Source organism: Azolla caroliniana, unplaced genomic scaffold (assembly GCF_043228905.1).
Source record: "Azolla caroliniana isolate FFs.n. ecotype wild unplaced genomic scaffold, voAzoCaro1.0.p SCAF_185, whole genome shotgun sequence".
NCBI lineage: Eukaryota > Viridiplantae > Streptophyta > Polypodiopsida > Salviniales > Salviniaceae > Azolla > Azolla caroliniana.
In genome coordinates, this window is record NW_028230620.1 from 35,151 (window position 1) to 46,106 (window position 10,956).

Here is a 10,956-nt window from a genome sequence, read left to right on the forward strand (position 1 = left end):
GAAGGCCGTCAACCGTGTCGTGGAGGTCGAGGGTCAATTTGACGGAATGAACATTACGAAGTTCCTTGATGCATACAAAAGGGAGATGAATCAGAGGGACGTGTCTGAAGCGCATCAAATTACAATTTTTCAAGAGAGTGGTGGCCAACAACATCCAAAGGCGCGTCATCGAGCTTCAAGAAGGGAAGACAATGTGGTCGGAGTTTGAGAAGCGATATTTGCAGAGTTTGCGATGGAAGATTTGTCGAAGATGACTCGACATGCCTTGATGAAGTGGATAGAAAAGAGGGCCAACTCATCACTCGTGGACGAAGAGAGGGCCAAATGTTCATTCTAGACTCACACGAGATGAAATCAGCCATGTTCGCAAAAGGCACGAAAGCCGAGTCCGACATAGAGTTATGGCACAAGCAAATTGGCCATATCAACCTTCAAAAGCTCAAGGCGATGCAATCGAAAGGAGTCGTCATCGGACTCCCGACCTTCAAAGAGAGAGAGAGATTGAAGGCGTATGTACAGCTTGCCAATTCGGCAAGCAACATCGGCACCCATTTCCGAAGGAACGGAATGTGAGCAAAGGCGTACTCGACGTAATTCATTCCGATGTATGGGGTCCGGCTTAGACAGCTACATTCACCAGATGCCGATACTACGTGACCTTCATCGACAACTTCTCTAGGCACACCTGGATCTACCCCATGCGGCAAAAGAGCCAAGTGTTCGGACGCTTCCAAAAATTTAAGAATGAAGTCGAGAAAACCACGAGCCGACATGTACGATGTCTTCGGTCGGATGCAGGCAAGGAGTACTTCTCCGACGAATTTTCGGCGTTTCTACGGAAAGAAGGAATACGACGAGAATTTTTGTGTCAACATACGCCACAACAAAATGGAGTAGCCGAACGCAAGAATCGGCACATCCTCGAATTGGCACGGGCTATGCTTAACGAAAAGCACATGCCGAAATTCCATTGGGCAGAAGCGGCTAACACGCCCGTATACCTCATGAATCGGTGTACGACATCCGGCGTGCATGAACTCACGTCACACAAGAAGTTTTTTGGAAAGAAGAATGATCTTTCACATGGTCAGATATTCGAGTCCATTGCGTATGTGCACATCCCCGACGAGAAGCGTCAAAAGCTCGACCTGAAGTGGGAGAAATGTATCCTTGTAGGATACTCATTGGAGCGAAAGGGGTACAAGTGTTATAACCCCTCAACTCGAAAATCTCGAGTAAGTCGAGACGTTGTTTTCGACGAGTCCGCATCTTGGTACAAACTAGAGACAACTTCGACTCCGATTCCGCTCGACCCGGAATACACCGAAATAGAGATAGAAGTCGAAGATCGGCTCACACGCATGTTCGAAGAAAGCCCGATTACGACAAGACTTAGTGGGCCACAAGAGCCCCCGAGCGATCAAAGCACATCTCAGCCGAGTCCGAAGCTGGACAAAGGGAAGGCGAAAATGCCGAACTATGAAGATGATCATTTCGACGGCATCAAATCGACTCACTCCCTCGATAGTGAGTTCGAAGGCCTTGACATCCAGGCAAATGGAGTGAAGAAAGCCTTAGAATCCGCAAACGAGAAGCTCCGCCGATCCACCCATGAAAAGAACCCCGTAAGCTGATTCAGCTACGATCAGTACATGGCGTGCCATTACGCATTTTTGATGAAGGTGGCAACAGTACGGGAGCCAGAAACCTTTTCCGAACCCGCGAAGCAATGAACGAGGAGATGCGTGCATTACGCAAGAACGAGACATGGGATCGAATGGAGGCAAGGAATGTTTCTCGGATGAGTTTACGGCGTATCTATGGAAAGAAGGAATTTGGCGAGAGTTTTCGTGTCCACATACGCCACAACAAAACGGAGTGGCCGAACGAAAGAATCAGCACATCCTCGAAGTAGCACGGGCCATGATGAACGAAAAGCACGTGCCGAAGTTTTACTAAGCAAAAGCGGGTAACACGATTGTATACCTCATGAATCGGTGTACGACATCTGGCGTGCATGATCACGCTGCACAAGAAGTTTTTCGGAAAGAAGCAGGACCTATCGCATGTTCAGATATTCGACTCCATTGCGTATGTGCACATCCCCGACAAAAAGCGACAAAACCTCGACCCGAAGTCGGAGAAATGTATCCTCATCGGATACTCACTAGAGAAAAAGGGGTACAAGTGCTACAACCCCTCGACTCGAAAAGTTCACGTAATTCAAGACGTCGTTTTTTACGAGTCTGCATCCTGGTACACACCAGAGACAACTTCGACTCTGATTCCGCTCGACCCAGAATCCACCGAATAAGAGATAGAGGATGAAGGTCGCCTTATGCGCATGTTTAAAGAAAGTCCGATCACGACCCGACTAAGCGGACCACAAGAGCCTCCGAGAGATCAAAGCACATCTCAACCGAGTTCGAAGCTAGACAAAGGGAAGGCCAAAATGTCAGAGTATGAAGACGATCATTTCGACAGCATCGAATCGACTCACTCCCTCGATAGTGAGTTCGAAGGCCTTGACATCTGGACAAATGGAGTGAAGAAAGCCTTAGAATCCACTCTACGGCCTTAAGCAAGCACCGCGTTGTCATAGTGTAATTCGCACACTACGTGAAAATTACATTTTTATCCCTCCGGATGGAATCGGGAAGGAGGAACCAGTAAGGAGAACCGGTAAGAACCGTATCAAGCAGAACCAGCAAGATCGGATAAAGAAGGCAGGTGAGAGTCTCTCACCGGATGAAGAGACAAATTTGTAAATAGAAAAAAAGATTGTTAGATGCATAGGGCAGGATTCGAACCCTGTACCTCCATGTTAACAATTTTCTTACCACTATACTAGCATATTATGAATTTTAAAGTTATACTAAACTTTATCCCATGTAAATATTCTAGATATGCATGGTACAAAAAGTTATTCATGCATACACACTCGAGTTAAAAAGAAAAAGATGGGATAGAAAGCTAATCATGCACATGTAGTGTGCATGAAAACTAAAGTTAGGAAAAGCATGATGCTTGCATGTGATAAACTTAGACTCTTCCAATACTATATAAGAAAGAGAGGAAGATGTATAGGGGTTGTTGATTATTTTACAAGGATTGATTAATAAAAAATATTCATGGAATTCATGATTTTGCCATCTATTTCTCTCTTACATTCTAAGTATCAATTAATACACTATACTCGTGGGATTCACGAGTTTTTCATATCTTTCTTTCTTTTAATATATTTCATATTCTTAATTGACTTAGAATTTTCTTTTCTCCTAGTCCAAAACCTCAGTGGTTCCCACCCGATTCACGCAACGATCCGGAGCCGAAAGGCACGACACAAGTGGTGAACCCGACGTGAACGCGGGTGGCAAGGAGATGGAAAATCAACCAGAGGCTAACAACATGATGATGATGTTCGAGCGGATGCTTCAAGAGCAACGTGCAATGTCGAAGATAGCGGCAGCAGTAGAGCGGCTTGTGCAACAGATCGGGCAATTCAACGGAAAGGAGGTATCACGCTATCTTCGAGACTACAAGGCAGAAATGATATGGTGCGGGATTTCAGAAGGACTGCAAGTGACATCCTTCAACCGGGTAGCTACCGACGGGCTTCAAGCAAGTATCCACGAGCTACGACAACAAAATCCGACGTGGGAAGTGTTTGAAGAGGCGCAAAAGACCACGATCGCTATCGAGGACTCCTCCAAGGCAACGCAGAGAGGATTTGAGGATTGGGTGGAAACACCGGACAAGGGGATGAAGGTCCTCGATGTGTTTTCGGCATTCGAAAGTCGGTTCAAGAGGTTGTCTGCGAGAGATCAAGCTATCCTCGCACCGAACAAAGCTATCATGTTCTTACGAACCGTAGACGTCCGGGACTGGAAGGATCTTGGAGTGCTTCTAAAGGACACGACTACCGAGAGTGGCCTCACCGAAACATGGGAAAGCATGTGGGATATCATCGCGTGATACACAAAGAGGGGGCAATGGCTTGCCAACGAAGAAAAGAGGGTTTCAGAACCGATTTTGAAACCGAGATCCGGATCGGAAGACCATCAACCGCGGGCTCGGGAGACTATGACCGAGAAGGGAATCGACGCAACCACAGTAGAGCAGTTGCTGAAAGAAATGGAGAATCTGAAAATCGCGATGGTAAAGAAGTCGGATGACCGTCCCACAAGCTCCAAGTATATGGACCGTCGGTGCATATGGTGTGATAGCACCGAACATGATCGGAGGGATTGCGACGAGCACAAGGAGGCATTACGACGGGATCTTATCTATTACGAGGGAAATCGGATCCATTCGATGGACTCTCGGAAGCCAATCCGACCGAACCTCCGGAAAGGCGGCATGAAGAAGGTCCTCGAGGAGGAAATAGCGGCGAAAAGCGATTATGCAACAACCGTGGGAATACGTGTCGGGGAGTCATCTACATCAAAGACGTCTTTTTGGCCGGAAGTGCAAGAAATTTCGAAGAAAGCCGACCATGATGAAATCCAAAGCGCCGCGGAATGTATTTGGGAAGCTACGGGATGGGAGTGCCCCATAGGTAAGAATAGCGTACATGCGCTATGTCAATTGCATGAAGTGTATGTGGATGAAAAACGACGACGCACGGATGATGCGACCGGACCATCAAAGACACTGGAAAGCTGGAGCTCCGGAGGGAAGGGAAAAGAAAAGACGATTCCGGCATTCAAGCTCACCTCAGACATAGAACAACAAACAGACTTGAAAAAGGTGTTTGAGGAGAGAATCCTCGATAGTCGGGTAGAATTTTCGCTTCGGGAATTACTCGAAATAGCAAAGAAGGAGTTCCACGATCTTCTTGTGGATCTCGTGAAGAGAAAAAGACAAAGTACGGAGGAAAATGCTCCAAGGGTGAATGGAAATACCGTTTTAATGAATGACACCGAAGTGGAGGACGAGATTTCGAACTCCCACTACACAAGGCCACACTGGGCACGTGCAACTACGAAGACCCCGGTCCGAATCGGCAACATCAAAGAGCCCGTGCTAGCATTGATTGATCACGGATCAGAGATCAATTTGATGTCCAAGGAGTTCTACTAGAAGGGGAAGTGGCCTATAAACACTAACCATGGATGGAAGATCCGGGTAGCCACTAAAACAACGAAAGATCTATTTGCGGCTTGTCCGGATGTGACGGTGAAGATCAGGGATGTCGAGATTGACCAAAATTTCTTCGTACAAGACGAGGTCTCACATTCCGTGATCCTTGGGCAACCCTTTATCACGGCTTCACGGATGGAGACAAAGGTGCTCGATAGCGGTGCGGCTTTCGCATGAATTCGGAGCCAAAGCGGAGGGAAATCCGTCCAATTCCTAACTGTGCCGGCAAATCATGAAAAGAACAAGAGAGAGCTCTTGTCCCAAACAAGGATGGATTTTTAGAGCGGATTGTTGCGGAGTGGGGAAGTGATAGTCCGAGAAGCCCTGATACCCCATACAGGAAGAAAACTCTCGGGGCAAAAGAAGTACGAATCAGTCCGGATGGGGCATCTACATACACAGCCATAACCGCAAGAAAGAAGAAATAATACCGAAAAGTAGAGGAAAAGTAGAGGATAATACCGAAAAGTAGAGGATAAGTTGCGGTCGGCATCAATAATAAAAGAAGACGAAGAAATTGTGGGGGTAGTCGAAGAAGTGTTCTATGGGAACACGCTACAACGGCTTGAAGATCTTGTGGAGGATAAAAGCCAAGGAGAGCGGGTAGTCCCGGTGGAATCGGTGGAGATGTATGAGATCATTGCGAAAATGGGGCCGGATGCACTCCACAAAGAAGAAGCAATGGTAAGTACGAAATACAAGACCGTGGAGAAGAACGTGAAACCGGCCGTAGGACCATTACCCGCCGATAGCGAGCAAAAGAGGAAAGAAGTCTCGAGAGGTCCAACAATACGGAAGTCCATGGATATTGGACATACCTTCACGGATGAGACCCGGAAGAAACTTCGAATCGGTGGAGGTGGTTTCCTCTTACAAAAAGAAGAAGAACGGTTTAGTGAGATGTTGGAGCAACATGGCAAAGCGTTCGCATTCACATCAAGGGAGATAGGGTGCGTTGATCCGAAGATAGTGGAGCCGATGGTGATCTTCACGATTGACCATGTGTCCTGGAACCTGAAGCTGATTCCGGTGCCGCGGGCGCATATTCCCCAAAATCATCGACTTGCCTGTATCTCTCTCAACGCCTCTGTACGAGCCTTCACGTACCACGCCCTTGAAGACCGATAGTCGCAGATCTATTGAAGGTGTTCGCCCAAAGGAACGGGTAACACAATTTGGCATGCCCGGTGGAACAGCGAATCGATATATTATCGTGGCCATGGATTACTGCACCAAATGGGTCGAGGCTAAGGCACTCCGAGATAACACGGCGGCATCTACGGCTAAATTTGTGTACGAGCACCTATGGTGCCGTTACGGATGTCCAAGGTGGGCACTTCATCAATCATATAATACGTGAGCTTACACACCACTACGCGGTGGTGCACAAGAAAAGCACACCATACTACCCGCAGGCGAACGGTTTGGCAGAATCGACAAATAAAATCCTCCAAACCATACTGAAGAAGATCGTCAATGAAAACAGGACCGATTGGGATGACAAACTCCAGAGCGCGTTGTGGGCGTATCGTACGACCTTCAAAACAAGCATCCAATCAACCCCCTTTCGAATGGCATTCGGGTTAGAAGCTGTAATGCCTGTCGAGTTCCAAGTCCCGAGCCTCAGAGTTCAAGTCAAAGCACGGCTCCCCGAGGCCGAATCCGAACAAAACCGGCTGGAACAACTCCTCGAACTCGGGGAAGCGAGGATAGAGAGTATGGCCCAGCTCGAACAACGCCAACGGCAACGCAAGGCTTTCGTGGATCGACATCGACACGGGCTGGAGAAGGAGCTCACCATCGGCAAACCAGTCCTTCTTTTCCAAACACGACTCGGGTCAATGCCGGGAAAATTAAGATTTCGATGGACCGGTCCATTCTGGATTATCGACGAGTTCAACAGGACGTTCCTGCTCGGCACACTCGTCGGCGACACGGTCAAAAGCTAGGCCAATGGGTTTCGGCTTAGACCATATCGCGGGACTACACCACCCAACCCGTTTACCAAGCCACATGGCACCAACGAGACTCGGGAGATCACCACGGAGGACGTCACGGGTCCCCCTGAATAAGGACTCACCCACCTTCTGGAAATTAATAAAAGTAGTAGTAGGTAGGATTAACCATAGTTTAGCCACTGTTTAGCTACACCTACACCACCCACCTAGGCAACCCACTTTTAGGAGCATCCCTCGCCACCACTCAGTTAGTACCTATTTAAACTGTTCACACATGCAAACCACATGCAAGGCACACTAGAAGCACCCCACTCACCTTCAGGACACGTGGTGCTAGTCACTTATTATGGCACCCACGACTCAGAATCTTCAGGATACGCTGCAGGTACAAAACCCTAGGAAGAAGTTACCAAAACCGTTTCCAAAACGCGGCACAGACCATTATCGCCCTCCATCTCCATTGCTCTCAAGATCAGAAACCCCATCTCGCTCTCAACACACTAAGCGCTCTTGCTCTCAAGCCCTCTTCCGCTCTCATAACCTCTCTGCTGGACTTCCACTTCTTGTTGCTCCTGCGGTAGCTCGCCCTCGCCTCATCACTTTGCTTCACGCTTCCACACAGTGGAACCCAGCTTCCATCTCCACTATGCCGCTTACCGCCTCAGCCGAAACCCGCGCCTGGCTCCAGGAACGAGGAATGGGCGGTTATCTGAAGATCATCGATGCCCCCGCGCACCCAGATGCCCAAAATGCGGCGAAACGTATAAATCCCGAAGCCATCACCAACAACGTGCTTCGGGCTGTGTTGGACCTGCAACGGGGAGGGGACCATGAGGTCGACATACCCCCGGCATCAAAGATGAAGGCGTACTTCGGGGAGTACTCAGCCACAGGGAAGGCATATCGCACGTATGGCGGGCCCAACAAAGCTTTCGGGGAGATTGCGCGTATCTTGATGGAGTATGCGTTTGTGCATACGAACCCAACGAGCATGCCGCAGAACAAGGTAGCCATCATCATCAGCGCTTATGAAGGAAACAGAATCTATTGGGGAATCATCACAGGTGAAGGACTCCGCGCCGCCTTAGCTTCATTTCAGTCCGGTAAGAAGATGTTGTCTGTTCTTACCCACTTTTTGATGGTGTTATACCCACCCTCTTCGCTCCCTTCCCCTCGCGCACTCACGTTCCCACCACCACCACGAAGGCAGAGAGAGAAATTCGTGGCCATCACCCACGGAGCATGGGAGGAGCCCACATCTCCTTCACCCCTTGCCGTCGACCAGACAACCGCATCGGCACCACCACCCGCCCAACCCCAACAAAAAAGGGTAGTTTTCGAGACCTGCCAAGAATGGGAGGGGGCGGTAGCCGCGGAAGACAACACAGTTGATGACGTCACCATTCGGCAGACAACGTCGCGGCCTTCGGTAACGTCCCCAGGACCTAGCCCACGCACCAACACACAGCAGGCTGCACCACCACGACCACAGAAAAGGAAGCAGGCGGAGGAAACAACACTACCGGCCCCGGAACCCCAACCACAGCCAGGCAAAAGAAGACGACTCAACCGCGAGTCCTCGGAAGAACGGAAGGAGCCACAACAAGAGCAAGCCTTTGTGGTCAGACCGAGCAACTTTGCTATCACCCCTACGGAGGCATCGCTGAACCAGGGAACGATCGAGCATGGGCAGACAACACAGATCTCGGAGGATGAAGTCCTCGGATATAAGGACCTCCCCGCGGAGGCTTACGAATTTAGTGCGCTCCTCCGCCTCGGTACGTCATTCGAGCTGGTCGACTTCCTCGCCAGAGCCCAAGTCGCGGCAGCCACTCGGATGGCGGAAGAGCACGCTGAAACAAAAATGGTTCAACGCGCGCTAATAGGTGAAATTGAGCCCCAGGAGGACAGGGCTTTACAAAAAATCGGGAGGAAGAAGCAGGCAAAATAGGCCGCTCTCCTCATGGAGGTCCCCGAGTTGAACACGGCCCTTATCGAGGCATATCGGGACCTAGATCGCACTACGCGGGCAGCCAAAGACATGGCCCGAAAGATAAAAGTAGCCCAAAAACAGGCTAAGATGGCTACAGAGCTATGGCACGCTGCGAACCAGAAGCTGGCAGCCTGGGAGCAAAACCGGCTGGAACAACAAGTCCCGAGCCTCCCAGTAACGACTACCGAGGGCCTCCCAGCGCCCCCACGCATAACGATGATGGATGGAAGCACCATCACCGACTCCATCCTGAAGGTGCAGGCTAGTACACAAACGGAGTCGTTACAAATGGTCGATGCCTGCACAACAACCGAGGCAGCCACGGCCGTGGAGCAACCCAAACTAACCACACTAACCAAGGAGGTGGCAACCCAGACAGAACCCCCGCTCCGGGATTACCGTGCGGAGCTTAAAGAAGAATAACGGTGAACCGAGAGACACGAGCAACGACATCAAGAGGCGATGGCTCGCCTAAAAGAAGAAGCTTCCAAACATATGGCCGAGATAAGAGCCCAGGCCAACCAAAGGATACACGAGCAGCACGAAGCATTGGGTCGGGTACAAGCGCAAGCCGCGGCCAAGGAAGCCGAACTCAAAAGCAAGCTGGAGGAATACGCCGCCACAGTAGTGAAGAAAGAGACGGAGGTCCTAGACCTACAAGCCGCGCTCGACAATGCCCACGACTGGAACCAGCGGCAGGAGGAAAGAAATCACGAACGAGAGGAGAGGATGAACGTGGAGAATGCCGAGTTGCAGAGTCAGCGTACGACCCTTAAAGAGATGGCTGCCGAGTTTTTCATGAAGTGCAAGCTACTTTCCGAGCAAAAAGAGGCCTTATCAGATTCCTACTTCGCCCTACAAGAAGAGAGAATCGTCGAACGGGAACAAATCCGGGCCACGTGTCAGAAAGAACGGGAGCAGGCCACCGAAGAACTCATGAAGCGTTACGAGCAGGCTCTCTAGCTCGTAACCATGGATGCAAAGAATAGTCAGACCATCTATGAGCTATAGACACAGAAGATTCAGGCCGAGGACGACGACTTAAAACAAGAATTAGCAGCCATTCGAGCACAGCCCGGCATGGATGAGACACGCATCCGCATACTGCTCGAGAAACAGCGCCAGCACCTCACCAAAAAGGTCGAGGAAACATTGAATCGCGCAGGAGACGAATGGGCAGCCCAAGCTGCCGAATTGCACATTTTACGCGCCGACGCCGAGAACCGACGGAAGGAGGGCCGCGGCTTCTACAAAATGGACGAAGCCAGCATTCAAAATCTACGTGCAGATTTAACCGAGGATTACCAGTCCTTGGCAAAATCGCACACCGCGGCAATCGAGCAAATAATGGAGGACTTCAATGACGGTCAGATGTTGTTTCGCCTGGAAGCAGAAGCCTTCGAACTAGAACGACTCGCTGCCATCTCCACCAGCCCTCCAACGGCCACAGAGCAGAAAGAAGAACCTCCCAGCGAGGAGATCACGGACACGGCACAGGAGGAACTTGCCCCGACGAACGGGCATCCCATGGACGTCCACACGGTACCAGAGCCTGTCGAAGGAGAGGCCAGCGCCCATGAACCCACACCCCCACCAGAAGAATCGGCTGCACCCGAGGCGGCTGCCCGAGAAGATATGCCACCCTCGGACCAAACTCAACCCCCCGCACCAACAGTCCAACCAGACCACCCTGCCGCCACCCCGGACCCCGAAAGCATCCTCGACATCTTAAAGGAGGAATGAAACGAGGATCACGCCTAAAAGGCCATTTTTGTAATATTGTTAGTATTTTGAAGGTCGTGGGTCCGACGGACAAGGTCCTGTCCCACGGGCGTGCCAGGTGTTGTCCGGAGGACAGAAATG